The following is a 16,400-nucleotide window of genomic DNA, read 5'->3' as shown; positions in this document are numbered from 1 at the left end:
TTACTTTCTTAAAATAGAAATGAAAGATTCCATAGCACTACTCATAATATAACCACGAGTGTTATCCCTGGTGGCCTAGTCAACGCTTAATCCTGAAGCCACATTGTAAAGATTCTCTTCATTTATCACTTTGTTGCTTGTGCAGCGTGACCATCATAAATTGACTGTCACATTTCTTACATTACAGCCAGTGAGGTACACTTGAAGTTGCAGCAGCAAAGTACTGTGGGTTGCTATGAAAGGGGAGATACAAGTACAGCTCGGAGATAGTGAATACTGCACCTGTTGGAAAGTCAGTCGATAAAACATAGAGCTAGACAAACCACAACAGTTCAAGCAGGTTGATGAACGGTCCTGCCCCTCTGATGCTGCTTGACCTGCTGTGCTTTCTCCAGCTCCACACTATTAATTCCAAGACGTAAACACAAGCCTTACGTTCCTTCCGTCACCAAAGTAGTATGAAACATCAGAGACCGTTCTGGAATGTGGCTCTACCACTGAAGGGATTCAGTCTGATTCATTTGGATCCCATTTCAGTTGAAAGCATCTTACATAGTTTCCTGTCATACGTTTCACCTTCCGTGGCCTCAGGCACATTTGTACAATAGACAACATACAAGATTATGATCCACTTACTGTTCCATGAAATTGGTGGTCTGGCCTAAAACCAGAATTTATTTAACCCATTAGCCCATGGGCAGCACAATGACACAGTGGTTAGCACTGCTGCCTCACAGCACCAGAGACCCCAGGTTCAATTCCCACCTCAGGCAACTGACTGTGTGGAGTTTGCACAGTCTCCCCATGTCTGCGTGGGTTTCCTCCCACAGTCGAAAAACGTGCAGGTTAGGTGAATTGGCTATGCTAAATTGCCCATAGTGTTAGGTGAAGGAGTAAATATAAGGGAATGGGTCTGGGGGGGTTGCGCTTCGGTGGGTCAGTGTGGACTTGTTGGGCCAAAGGGCTTGTTTCCACACTAAGTAATCTAATCTTATCTGTCCTGAATATCTCAACCAGACCAAGTCAAGTGTCAGATATTTAAACCCTACTGCCATTAACGCCAGTTTTCAGAAATAATTAAAATTTACATAAACTTGCGAGGTTCTCTAGAAGAGGAAGAAATGAACACAAGGATTTCAGCTAAGGCAAAGCTGACAGACTAAAGGAGTCGAGAAGGTAATGTTCCAGATAGCTGTGGAGATGGATTTTTTTTGTGTTCAAATTTTACTTTAGAAGAAGTTGAGGAGATTCACAAATTCAATCAGAGAGAAGCTGAGGAGATTTATGGGAGCATGAGCAAGAAACTGAAATTTCAAACAGGGATATCAAAAATGGATTTGAAATAAGATCAGTAGATGTTGGAGCAAAAGTAGACCATTCAGCCCATTTGAACATTCAATGAGATCATGGCAGATCTAATAATCCTCAACTCCAATTTCCTGCCTTCTCCCCATGACTTTTCATTCGATTACTGATGAAAATTCCCTCTCTCATCCTTGACTCAGCCCTCTGCAGTAAAGAATTCTATAGATTCTCTGCCCTTGAGAAGAAAAAATTTCCCATTTCCATCTTAAAAGTGCGACTCCTGATCCAGAGATTATTTCTCTGGTCCTGGGACAGCAAGGGCAGGGAAGGTAAAAGGGAGCGAGGATGAGCTTGGTTATGCGATCCAGCTGGTGGTGGAGGAAATGCTGGAGGCTGGTGATATGACAATTAAGGACAAATGGTAGCCTATCATTGTTCTGTGGCACAACTGTGGAAAGTTGGCTGATACAGCCGAAAGCCCCGTCAACCACAGTGGAAGGGAAATCCTCCATTGACTAAGGTGGCATCATCGGATCAGAGCCAATGAACAGCAAGAGCAAGAGCAACATGCAGTCAGTCAATGGGTTTGTAATGAACATCAGTTATTTTCTTGCAGTGAAATAAAGTAATCAAGGAAAAGTAGAGAGACAGGTGGACAAGATGAAGCTGAGAAAAGACTGGACTTGAGGAGCACAATTATTTAAACTTTTCTGATCTCAGGTGATTGCAGGAATCAGCCCTAAATTATGCCCCAATGATGTAATGAGAAAAAGAGTGTGGGAGTTGGCCCATGTAAGAGTGGAGCAAGGAATGTCCACGTTGCACACAAAGAGACAGGCAGGTTGGTACCATGGCCACACTCTTACATGGAGGAAGTGAGATGAATTTAAAAAGGAGAAATTGTTCAAAGATGAGAACTTGTTCAGCCAGGCAAAGAACGAGTGATGGATAGAGACCGTACAGGCCACCTTCCAAAAAAAAAAACCATGAAATATTGTGTTCAGCTCTCGTTGCTTCATTATACGAAAAATGTGGAAGCTTTAGCGAGGGTACAAAGGAGATTTACCACAATGCTACCTGGAGTGGAGGGCATGTCGTATGGAAAAAGATTGAGGGAGATTAGATTAGATTACTTACAGTGTGGAAACAGGCCCTTCGGCCCAACAAGTCCACACCGCCCCGCCGAAGCGCAACCCACCCATACCCCTACATCTACCCCTTACCTAACACTACGGGCAATTTAGCATGGCCAATTCACCTGACCTGCACATCTTTGGACTGTGGGAGGAAACCGGAGCACCCGGAGGAAACCCACACAGACACGGGGAGAAATGTGCAAACTCCACACAGTCAGTTGCCTGAGGTGGGAATTGAACCCAGGTCTCTGGCGCTGTGAGGCAGCAGTGCTAACCACTGTGCCACCGTGCTGCCCTAGGAGCTAGGGCTTTTCTCATTGCAACAAAGGAGGATGAGAGGTGACTCGATAGAAGTCATCAAGATGATGAGGGACATAGATTGAGTGGATAACCAGAGACTTTTTCCCCCCCATGGTGGGAATGTCTATCATGAGGGGTAGAATTTTCAGGTAACTGGAGGAAGAATTGGTGGTGGGGGTGGGAAGGGAAAAGAGATGGTCAGAGGTAGGTTCTTTACACACAGAGTGTGGAATCCACTGCCAGCAGTATAGTAGAGTCAGACACATTAGGGACATTTAAGTGACTCTTCAATAGGCACATGGAAGATAGTACAACGAAGGGTATGTAGGCTAGCTTGATCTTAGAGTAGTATAAAAGGCCAGCACCACATCAAGGGCCGAAGGGCCTGTACTATACTGTTCTATGTTTAAGCTGGTAACCTTCAGACCACCCCAAAAGGAGGGGGGAAATGGTGGATGTGTGCATGGATATTAAGTATAGAGATTTCACAAACAAGAAGAGTCAAGGTAGAGAAAAATTTTAGCTGGGACAGGAATATCATGGAGTTGTTCTACCAGTGCAGTCATGTTGCTGGATTTTGAGAAGGTAGAAGCAGGCTATGTGGAGTTTTTGGGGACGGATGTGGGAAAGTCTCTGGGGAGAGGAGGCCATTGGCAGTTCTGGAAACAACTACTGGATGATCAGTGGTGGGTTCATAGTGAGATAAGGAGTATGGAGAGTCAGCAACTAGCTGCTGTAAAGTAAGGTTAGCATGCTAAATGGAATCAACAACAGGACTCGATAAAGTTAGGGTTAGACCTGAGGGGACAGAGTGGAACAGGTTCAGAGGGATACAGGGTGGAGCAGATGAAGGGAGCAGACTGATTAAAACAGCTGATGTCATGACAACAGTTCTCAATGAAGAGATCAGCTTCAGATAAGAGATCCAAGGAGAAGTCCAAGTGGTGGGAGAAGAGGACGACGACAAGGGCAAGCATGAGGATAAGACCTCTGTTCAAAGAAGTGGGTATACAGTACAGGCAATGAAAGAATAGTTCAGTGTCATGTCATGTCCAAAACTCATTGAGATATGGTGTAAAAGAATAGAGTTCTTCCTTCAGCCCAGGTTGTTCAAAGAACAAAAGATGGTATGGTGAATATCCAAGAGATGGATTTCAAAGAGGAGATAGAGTAAGAAGGAAGTTGGAGGGTAGAATCCAGAAGGCATTGGTACCTGGGAGCTGTTGGAGCTTTCATTCCTTAGCACTGGAAAGAAAGAAAAACGTTTAAGACGTCATATGTTTGAACATCCTATCCACCAACTTGAACATTCACTATTTCCCCACCACAACCATGATCCTTTGATTTTAAAATTCACATGGGACAAGGACATTGCTAGTTGACTTGGAGCGGAACTTGCAGGTGGTGATGTTCCCATGCATCTGCTATCCTAGTCCTTCTAGAAGGAAGTGGTCGTGGGTTTGGAAGGAGCTGTCTAAGGATCTTTGGTGAATTTCTGCTAATAGTACGTATTGTTGCCACTGGGTGTTGGTAAGGAAGGAGTGGAAGGCGTCAGGTTTCTGGACTGTTTTTTGGAGTTGCACTCATCCAACTCCAAAGGGAAGTAGGGAATATTCCATCGTGTCCTAAATTGTGCCTTGTAAGTAGTGGACAGACTTTGGAGAGTTAGGTGGTGAATTACTTGCCACAGTATTCCTAGCCTCTGGCCTGGTCTTGTAGCCACTGTATTTGTATAGGGAATCCCAAGTTAAGTTTCTGGTTAATGCTAGGACCCAGGATGTTGACAGTGTGTGATTCAGTAATGGTAACTCAATTGAATGTCATGGATGAATGATTATATTGTCTCTACTTTGAGAAGGTCATTATCTGGCATTTGTGCAGCTTGAACCTTACTTGGCACCTGTCATCCTAAGGAGAAAGTGAGAACTACAGATGCTGGACACTGCAGACTTGTCATCCTAAGCATGGATATTGTCCACACCTTGCTGTATTTAGAGATGGACTACTTCAGTATCTAAAGGCGGTGTAAATGGTGCTGAACATTTGGACAGATGCATGAATAGGGATATAGGCCAAACGCAATCAAGTGGGACTAGTTTCGTTTGAGAAACCTGGTCGCCGTGGACGAGTTAGACGAAAAAGGTATGTTTCTGTATTGTGCAACATTAGAGTCACACAATCACTTGAAAATATCCCCATTTCTGTCCTTATAATGGAGGGAAGGTAATTAATGAATGAGGCAGTTGAAAATAGGGGACCTACACCCAGAAGAACTTAGGCATCTCAACCTGAAAACACCTCAAGTCTCATACCATTCTGAGTTGGAAATGCATTTCCATACCTTCACCAGCAGGTCAAAATCCATGAATCACTGTTGTAATAGTGCTTCCATTCTCTCTACACTATGTAGACTACAGTAGCAGCTCATCACCACCCTCTCTAAAGTGATGGACAACAAATGCAGGACCCATCATTGATACACTCAGCGCATACACATATTAAAAACAAAAACGTAACTTTCCCACAATCATAAAATTGGAGTTATGCTTGGGTCTTTCACGGAATCCATTGCCCCACCAGCCCTATAACAGCAGCTACTTTTCGGACATGCAGTGTGTCACAACCTGCTCCTTCATTTCACCATGAACCAGTCCTAAACTAAATGCAAATTTAGCTATTTCTTGCTGATATTGATCCATTTATCCCACTAATTATCCTTCTCACTACTCCTGTTTTTCATAGCTACATCAGTCGGTAGCTCAGTGGTTAGCACTGCTGCCTCACAGCACCAGGGACCAGAGTTCGATTCCAGCCTTGGGCGACTGTCAACGTAGAGTTTGCACATTCTCCCATGTCGGCGTGGGTTTCCTCCAGGTTCTCCAGTTTCCTCCCACAATCCAAAGATGTGCAGGTTAAGTGAATTGGACATGCTAAATTGCCCGTAGGTGCTTTCGTCAGGGGTAAATATATGGTAGGGGAATGGGTCTGGGTGGGTTACTCTCCAGAGGGTCAGTGTGGACTTGTTGGGCTGTAGGGCCAGTTTACACACAGTGGGAACATAATCTAATCTTGTATTCTTAAACTGTGTGACATATTTTACCTCTCAAAGTGCATCCGTCATTCAGTCTTCTCTTGACTTTTTCAAATGCCCCTTATTAGCCTGATCTCACCAGACCTGGCATTGCTTTCTTTAAACATTGCAATTATCCTTTTCTCACCATTAATTAATTATCACAGTAAATAACCTAACTTGTTCTTTAACTGCTGAACAAGCAGCTTGACAAAACAGTGGAAAAACAACCACACAGTGCTTACTTTCAAAACAGAATGAACAGTAGAAAGCACCTTTGCTTCGGTTTTGATTTATAGCCCATATGCTGTGCATGTGGCCAGGGAAACGGCATCTCATCATTTCCAGCAAGATCAGCTTCCAGACCCTGACCTTTCAACTCATCTGTTGGAAGTTCAGCTTCTCAAAGCACCACAAGTGAACTTAACGTGACATCCCTGCCTGTTGGACCTCATTCCCCTAGGGTTCAACCTACACTTACACTCATAACTACCACTAGGACACAGCAATAATTCTCGGTCACCAGTGCACTGCATTTCATTGCTCCTACATCACGCATTGTTAACTCTTCTCTGCAGGTTTAGTTTCCCAGTCCTCAGCAGAAAGCCACACAGCATTTTGTGAACATCAAGCCAATTGATGCCTTCAGATAGGACCTCCACATTTACTCAGCGCCTTCCAAATATTAAATCCAAATCTTTACTTACCTAGTGCATTTTTCTTCGAACCAATAAAGTTGCACATGCCACAAGGGTAATGAATAATTTCTAGTAAATGACAATTTTACAAGAAGGACACCACTAAAAGAACTGGCTCACAATGAGACGAATGAGAACCAGATGTTAGAAATGCTTGAACTGACACTGTGTAAACCACATGCCCCTAGTTCATTGTTAATTCTGTAGTGATTCAGAGTCAGATGTGCAGCACAACAGACCCTTCAGTCCAACTCGCTCATGCCGACTACATAAGCTAACATAATCTAGCTCCATTTGCCAGCACTTGGCCCATATCCTTCTAAACGCTTCCTATTCATATATCCATCCAGAAGACTTTTAAAATGTTGCAATTGTACCAGCCTCCACCACTTCCTCTGGCAGCTCATACCATACACACATGGGGCTGCACGGTGGCACAGTGGTTAGCACAGCTGCCTCACAGCGCCAGAGACCTGGGTTCAATTCCCACCTCAGGCAACTGACTGTGGAGTTTGCAGAGTCTCCCAGTGTCTGCGAGAGTTTCCTCCGGGTGCTCCGGTTTCCTCCCACAGTCCAAAGATGTGCAGGTTAGATGAATTGGCCATGCTAAATTGCCCGTAGTGTTAGGTGAAGGGGTAAATGTAGGGGAATGGTTCTGGGTGGGTTGCGCTTTGGAGGGCCTGTTTCCACACTAAGTAACCTAAACATGGCATGAGAAAGTTGCATGAAAAGGTTGCCCCTCAGGTGCCTGTTAAATATTTAAAACCTCACCCTCAACCTATGCCCTCTAGTTCTGGACTCCCCCACCCCATAGAAAAGACCTTGTCTATTTATCCTATCCATGCCCCTCATGATTTTATAAACCTCTAAGGTCACCTCTCAGCCTCCAACACTCCAGGGATAACAGCCCCAGCCTATCCAGTCCATCCCTATAGCTCAAATCCTCCAACCCTGGTACCATCCTTATAAATATTTTCTGAACCTTTTCAAATTTTACAACATCCTTCGTATAGGAGGGAGACCAGAAATGCGATTTATTCTTCCTACCTGGTTAAATGTACCCAATGGACATTCAAAAGTTTCAAATTGGTATTTCTGTCTGTTAAATATTAAAAGGTTATTGCAGCTCTACATCACATATACCATCCATGTAGTATAATAAGCAGAAAAATGGTCTATGAATGACCAGAAGCAAAACCATTCTAACTTCAGCCATGCTTTAAGTCAACTCTGCATGACACCAGACTTGTAACTACGACACACACTGAAAAAAATGACAAGTCAACAAGTCACTCTATGCCGCTGATCCCACAAACCCAGCGTTTCAGGTTAATACTATTCTCAAACTTGGGCTCGACCCGATATCCACTCCAATACAAAGACACTTATTTCTGCCCTATCACCACCTATCCCCTCACGGCCCACGGCCATATGATACTGAAACTTCCAGACACCCAATAACAGTTACGGACTTCTGATTTAATGCTCTTCAGCCATTTTCTGATCCTAGGCCTATGCTTCTCTAATCTCATTCTTTGCAAATTTGAGAGTTCTTATTGTAAATTGCACATTTGGGCAGTGCGTTGAGACACCACATGATAATTGCAATGCAGAGGAAAATTATTTTTTTTTAAAATGCACACTTCAGAATACAGGCCAATGAGGCATGTTCAGTACAGGAATAGGCATTTCAGCCCACCATGCTTGTGCCTACCACTGTCATTCCAAACTAATTCAATCTCTATTCTCTGCCTGTTCATATGACTATCCAGATGTTATTGTATCTGCTTCGACTATCTCCCCTGGCAGTGGGGTCCAGCAGCTTTTGCGCTTTCCTCACACATCTCCTTTAAAAAGTTTCCCCCTCTTACTTTAAACCCATTTCTCCTGGTATTTGACTTTTCTATCCTGAGAAAGGTAGACTATCCCACCCTATCCATGCTTCTTAATTTTATATGCTTGTATCAGGTCACACCTCAGCTTCCAGTGCTCCAGTGAAAACAATTTAAGTTTGTCCAACCTTTGCTTCTAGCTAATATACACCTATCCAGGCAATATCATGGTAAACCTCCTATGCATCCTCTCCAAAGCCGCCGCATCCTTCCTATATTGAGACAACCACAACTGCATACAATAATCCAAATGTAGCCTGTAGTTTTGTACAGCTGCAACATGGACGCAGGCATGCCATATGCCTTCTATACCACTTTTTGTCCCCCACTAGTGTTGCCACTTTGAGTGTTATGGACTTGCAGCCCAAAAATCACTGTACAAGACTCCAGAGGATCATGCCATTTACTACATACCTTCCTCTTTCATTTGACCTCCAAAATGCATCTTCTCACTTATCCAAATCAAATTCCATCTACTACTACTTCACCCAACTTTCTAATTGATCTATATCCTGCTGAATCCTTGGACAATCTTCCTCACTATCCAAAACACACGTTTTTGTGTCATCTAAAAAAAAAACTTACTGATCAGATCACCTATTTTGTCATGCAAATCACTTTAGATTCCCTACAGTATGGAAACAGGCGCTTCAGCCCAACAAGTCCACACTGACCCTCCAAAAGAGCAACACACCCAGGTGCATTCCCTGTATTTACCCTTGACCTAATGCATCTAACGCTATGGGCAATTTAGCATGGCCAATTCACCTGACCTGCACATCTTTGTGGGGTTGAGGTGGGAAACCAGAGCACCCAGAGGAAACCCACACAAACACGGGGAGAATGTTCAAACTCCAGACAGACGGATTACAAACATAGGTCCCAGCACAGATCCTTATGGAATACCATTAATCACAGATCTCTAGTCAGTAAAACACCCCTCCACAACTATCATCTGTCTTCTACAACTAAACCAATTGCGTCCAACTTAGCACTCACTGTGGATTCCAGGTGACTTAATCTTCTGGACCAGCCTATCAGGCGGGACCTTGTCAAAGCTTTAGTAAAGGCCATGTAGCCAACATCCACTGCCATACCTTAATCATCTGCCACATTTCGTCAAAAATGTCAAATTTGGGAGACAAGATCTCCCCCATGCCGACTAACCCTAATAAGTTCCATTCTTCTCTAAACACAAGTAAATCCTGCCCGCAAGAGTCTTCTTCAATAATTTGCCTGCTACTGACAAAAGGCTCTCCACAGCCTATAATTTCCTGGATTATAGGTTGCCACTCTTAAACAAGGGAACAACATTAGCCCATCTCCAATTTTCTAAAAACTCATCTATGGCTAAACAAGACAAAGAGCTCGGTCAAAGCCAACAATCTCCACTCTTGCCTCCTTCAGTATCCTGGAATAGGCCCCATCAAGCCCAGAGACCTATCTACCTGAAAATGTTTTTCCAAAGATACCCAACACCATCTCTTTAATACCAATACGCTAATATTGAATATTAACATACCCCTCCCTAATTTTATCATCCGTGCCCTTACCCTTGATGAATACAAAGAACTCATTAAAAAGGACCTCACCCACTTCTCCTGCCTCCATGCATAAATTCCCTGTATCCTTGTGTGTACCTATCCTAATCACTCTTGTTCTTAATAAATGTATGAAAATGCTTTACTATTTCATTTCCCTTTTAGCCTCATTGAAGCTTTTTCCTGCTTTCTTAAATATTTCTCAAGGAGCCTTGTCTGATTGCAGTTCCCTCAGGAGGGGGCACTAATTGATAGCTTGTGATGGTAGGTTGACAATTCAATTATTGCTGTCAGAAATAAACAGGGCAGTAAAGGAGGCATTAGATCTAAGTTGATCCAGCAATTCCTATGCTGATTTGCATTAGCTCATAACCGGTCTGCATTGAAGAGATGCTGGACACTGTTGCACAATATACATTTGAACTGTACCATGGCATTTCCAAACCCCAGTGTCAGGAAATAGACAAAGTAAATGCATCACCAACACTATATTTTGATGTTATTAGAGATGATAAAGATCCGAGTTCACCAAGTATCTAAGACATTCACTAGCAAAGGGCCACAGCAGCTTGAGTGTTCTTCTATATCAATGCACTGCAAAGGAAAGCCTTGAATTTATATGGCCTTTAGCCTCAGGACATGAGGCACTTTACAGCAAATTAAATACATTTCCTACATCTACAATAGTGGCAATGTGTACACAGCAAGTTCCCGAACTCAAACCTGACAGTTACCAAACAATGCTTTCTTTGGCATTAGTAGAAATAAATATCATTTAAGAAAACTAAATCTTCTGCATCCAACTGAGCCCCACGGAATTCAGTTGAATTCAAAGCTGGCATTTCCATTGACACTGCACTCCATTAGTACCATAACTGATATCAATTTTGCCACTGTGAAGTCTCAAGTGGGATTTGAACAGAACCCTCAGACTCTGAAGGGTCCACCCAATTGAATCACATGTCAAAGTGTTAGAAGAGCAACCCTCATCTGCTAAATAGAAAAAAAAGCATGTACACTACAGAGAGAAAAAAAAAACAAATTATCCATCCAGCCTACCTCACAGAAATAGGAGTCTTACACCATGGAAGGAGGCCATTTGACCCATTATACTTATGCCAGTCACAAAGCACAGACCTAATCTAAACCCATTTTCCAGCTTAGTCCATAGCCTCCGTGCCATAGCATTTCTGAGCTTTCTGACAGCTTTTCAGGCAGAGCTCCAGATTCACCTGGATCTGCTCATCTATCCAATCTACACTGCTCAACTTCATATACAACCTTCCAGCAACCAGAAATGCATACAACACTACAGCCTTGGCCTAACTTTTGCTTTCTCTAACTCTTGTAATTGATGCCTCAACCAGAAGGCTCATATCCCATACATTTTCTTAAATCACTGCATTTACCTGTCCTGCTGCTTTCAAAGATCTGCGAACATGCAGACCAAAAAGGTCCCTCTGTAATTCCTGGGATCTTGCCATTCATTGTGGATCCCCTTGCCTCATTAGTCCTCCAAAAAGGTCTTTGTTGCATACGGTGTCAACTTCATTTGCCCGAATTGTTTATAAAGCAGCAACATGCACTTTAAAATAATAAATTCAAGCTTAAAATATCCCTGGGTGTTTCATAAAAAACTGCAACAGGTTCAAATAGTAGAGGTGAACAGGTGGCAGATATCACCCACATAGAATTCATTACAATTCCGAGCATGCTGCAACTGCACAAACTCAGTGCATTCACTCAGATGGTCAAAGAGATCCCAGAAGCAACACAGAAACTAGGAAAATTGGTTCTTCCGTCATTGTATTTCCCATCATTAAAATTAACTTGTGCGGTCAACTCCCAACAAATGGATACTATTCAAATGTTGATCCTGGTATCTTGCAAAACGCCTTTGTGTGTACAGTAGCAGAAAATAATCTAGCTTTGGGAGTCTGAAGCAAGTGATGAAAGAAAAAAGCAGAGTTAATCACTATTTGCCTTTGGACGTGGTGCCTTTCAGAACTTTATTAATAAAGCTTGGTCTACAAGTTATTATGGAGCATGATCTTAAATTTCAGGTAACTAAGGGCAGCATGGTGGCTCAATGGTTATCACTGCTGCCTTACAGCTCCCATGACCTGGGTTCAATTCTACCCTTGTGTGACTGCATGGAGTTTGCATGTTCTACCAATGTCTGAGGGTTTCCTCCAGGAGGTCTGGTTTCCTCACAGATTAGGTGGATTGGCCGTGCTAAACTACCTCCAGTGTCCAGGAATGTGTAAGTTAATGAGCTAACCATGGGAACTGTGGGGTTATGGAAATCGGTTAGGGATCTGGGGTGAGATACTGTAAGGTTCAGTGCAGAGTTGGTGGGCTGAATGGTCTGCTTCCACACTAAGGATTTTATTGCAGTCAAACTAAAAATTGAAACAAAAATCATATGCAATGATACACATTTTGCAGTATTGCCTGTGTTGGTCTTTCATGCAAACTTTGAATAGCAGCATAAAATCTGTTCAGATTGTTTCAAAAATCAGATGAATGAAAAAAAAAAGATTGCTTAAAAAGTCCACAACTGTACCAGAGCTACTTAAAATCAGTAAGGTACCACTGCATTAACATTGAATAAAGTGTATTGCTCCTACAAAGGATATTAAAATTCCAAATGCCATCTACAATCTTGCTGACAACAGTGCAATGGTAGGACAGATATCAAACAACAAATCAGAATACAGAAAGGGAGATAGAAAGCTTGGTGATGTGGTTAAATGGGAACAACCGCTCTCTCAAAACTAAAGAACTGATCATTGACTTTTTTTTTTCTAAAAGAGTACATGCCCTCACCTACATCAAGAGCGGAGGTTGAGAAGGTGGAGTGTCAAGCTCCTTGGAGTGACTATAACTGACTTGTCCTGGACTTCCCACATAAATGCAACAGTCAAGGTGGCACAACACCACTTCTTACACAGGTAGCTTAGGCCCCTCACCAACTTCTACAGATGCACCACTGAAAGCATACTGTCCGGGTGCATAACGACCCAGTATGGCTCTGTCCAGGCCCATAAGATACTACAGAAGAAGGTTGTACGCACAGCCCAGATCATCACAGAAGCCGACCTTTCATCCACTGGACTCCATTTACACAATTTCGTACCATGGAAAGGCTGCCAACACCAAAGACCTATCGCACCCTGGCAGTGCTCTTCTGAAACCTATTCAGTCAGACAGAAGATAACTTCAAATATTGCTGACCTTGCCAAGCACACGGCATGTGCAGTGTAACTTTTATGCCTCGGTCTAGTTTTTATTTCACCCCATGATCTGTATGCCCTTGCTTACTATGATCTGCCTGGACTGCTCAACAAACCTTTTCACTGTACTTTGGTGCACGTGACAATAAATCACTCAAATCAAACCCACAAAGTATGCAGGCTGGAGCAGACAAAGGAAATTTACAACTATGTCAGGTACCTACAGAAAAGCATTAATGCTATACTGACAGACTACTGCACTAGAAAGTAGTAATCCTTCAGATAAGACCTTAAAAAGAAACCCTTTTCTGCGCACTTGGATATGAAGATCATACAGCACTTATTTAAAGCATTGTAAACTTCTCCATAATATCCCCTTCCACAACTTATTCCTCAAAAGACAGATCTAATCGTTTACAGAGAATTGTAAGAACTTGATGTATGTGCGTAGACTGATTACCACTGTTACATTACCTATGAAAAAAAGGTAGTCAACATTGTGATTAATTGCTGTCATGGAAAGCCCAATATAAAAAGGTGTGGCAATTATTTCTTCTAGCTTATCAAACTTTGAACTGCACCCGGTACAGCTTACCACCATGAGAATTTCAACTAGCGTAACAATTGCAACAGCAAGTTCAGTGACAGTATACTAAACATAAACAATCTTTGCACTGGTCTTTGCCCATATTTAATGTATTACCTCAAAACGCAGTGGTCAGGACTGAACAATCAGGAGCATAACTTGCAGGTAAAAATGTAACATTTCTCCCTTGCTCTTCAGTATCCCCCCCCCCACCCCCCACACTTACATCTCGAACATCCTATCCCTAGTGTCAATTGGAAACACTCAATGCTGAGTAATTTCGTTAGAGAGTCCCAATTATCCTACTGACAACGAAGCTTGAATAAAATAAACTTCCTGGAGTAGAATTACAATCAAAAAAAAGAGGTGACCTCAACCATGAAGCACAATGGAGAATATGAATCTTGCAAAAACATTAAAAATGTTAATTTGATTTCCCCCTTCTCTCTTCTGTTTCCACTCCGCATCCAAGAGAGTGGAGTTTTTACTAGGAAATAACTGGAACAGATGCTAATGATGGGGTACATCTGTTAAAAAGGAACGACTGGAATCACAACACAAAAAAAGGTGTGCAATCTTCATGAGTATACGAGCACTTATCAGACAGACTGGTGTAGATGAGCAAATAGTCAGCTTAAGTGAAAATAATGCAGGCAACATATTGAAAGCAGAGACGAAAAAAAAAAGGTGACAAGAATAATATTGAGTTCAAAAGACCACAAGCACAAAAGGATAATCTACAAATAATGGACTGACAGGCCAGGAACAAGTAAAAGGCCAGTGCTGCAGGAGTTAAAGATGCATTAGGATTATATGACAGGTGCTGGGGAAGGAATTTGAAAACAGGAATTCAAATCTATTGCCTGATGCCGTAACATGCTCAAGAAACAAATGCAGGAGAAACTCCCATGGTCTGGCAGCCTCTATGGAAACATCAACCTGTTTGCCATTTCAACTCCAGTATGACACTTCAGAATACATTTCTCTCCACAAATGCTGTTTAACGCAAGTTTCTTCACATTTTAATTTCCAGAGTTCCTGCACGCGCAGTACTTTGATTTTAGTTGATATTAATTGTGTGTTTGTGGGCAGATGAGGATTTTAGGGTTCATATTATTGCTGGGAGTCAAGTAGCAGAAGAGGTTGCCAGGCTGTGGCCTTAGGCCAAGTTGACAAAAAGGAATTTAGGACAAACACACAAATTACATGAACAGGAATGGATCAAAAAGAAAAAGAAAAAAAAAAGCAGGGAAAAAAGTGAAGACTATGAAGGGAAAACCAAATGGAAAAGTAATACTTAACTGGATTACTTAATTCCAGTTAGACTAGAATTGCAAGTTTGTGATACTATGAAATTGAAAGCCTTTTAAATATAGTGCAATAGCCAAAGAATAACACTGAAAAAGTGGCATTAATAGTTCATATTTTTGCTTGGTTATTAAAGCAATTTGTTTTCAAAGATATTTGCATTTATAAAAGTGCAACATGTAATTTAAGTACTTTTGAATTGCGGTTGTATTGGGGAAAAAAAACTAGCAGTCCATTCAATCCAATTGCAATAACCAGAGGATGATGATTTTAGGATCTTGATCAGGGATAAACATTTAATCAGCACACCAGAGCTAATTATCAAACAATACCATGGGATCCTTTACACGCATGTGAGCATCAGATGAAATGGTGATTTAACATCACATTCAGAAGAACACTACTCCCTGGATGTTGCAGAAATCTTCAACTTTAACATTTGTGCATGAGGCCTCAAGTGACAATTGAGCCTGCAACCTTACAAGTATCAGCCATTGGACACAAGGGATAGACTTTAATCACAATGTATTTTTCAAGCAGATCTCTTGTTGACAGTTAAGAATCATTTTGTTCGGTCCAACCCAAATCAGAAAACAGGAACCAGTCACTGGTTTCACTCGTGAGGTTTTTTGCACATGGTAGCAGTCAGTACTACCATCAATGCAGAATTTTCTTGACTCTTCACAAGAAATGCATTTTACAATAACAGAACTTAGCCCAGGTTTCTGCACCTACCAGTTAGATATTTCAATTATGTGGTCAATGCAGTAATTACATTTTACTACCTGCCAAACATCCTGGCAAGGAGCTGACCCAATCAAGTGGTAAAACATTACCGATACATGATCCAATAAGTCTTAGCTAATGTCATAATTAAATTCAAGAAATTGAAGTATAACTCATTGCTGTAAAAATACTGCAGTGATAACTACTTACAAAGTTACCATCAAGAAATACAGCATTTCTTCACAAGTTTGATACACAATTCATCACTTACCTCTTGCCTGTGTTCATTTTAACAAAACCATTAATGGTACACAAAATCTTGACACAAAAGTAGTATCAACTAGTGGAAAGCATTTGGCAGGAGATCATATAGCCCTTCAAGCCTGCTCCACCATTCAATATCAGGACAGATCTGGTTGTAGTTTCACCTGCACCTTCCTACTTGCCTCCTTAATCTTTGCCAATTAAAGCTAAGCCAGGCTTGAATAAATTCAGTGAACAAAGGTTTGTGGTTTCCAAAAAGAGAAACCCCACATACTAAACAGCTTTCAGGTGAAAATTTCTCCTAAAATGTCAGTCTTCAACAGACACTTTAATGCTTA

Source organism: Chiloscyllium punctatum, chromosome 25 (assembly GCF_047496795.1).
Source record: "Chiloscyllium punctatum isolate Juve2018m chromosome 25, sChiPun1.3, whole genome shotgun sequence".
Lineage (NCBI taxonomy): Eukaryota > Metazoa > Chordata > Chondrichthyes > Orectolobiformes > Hemiscylliidae > Chiloscyllium > Chiloscyllium punctatum.
Note: the sequence above shows the minus strand (reverse complement) of the source record.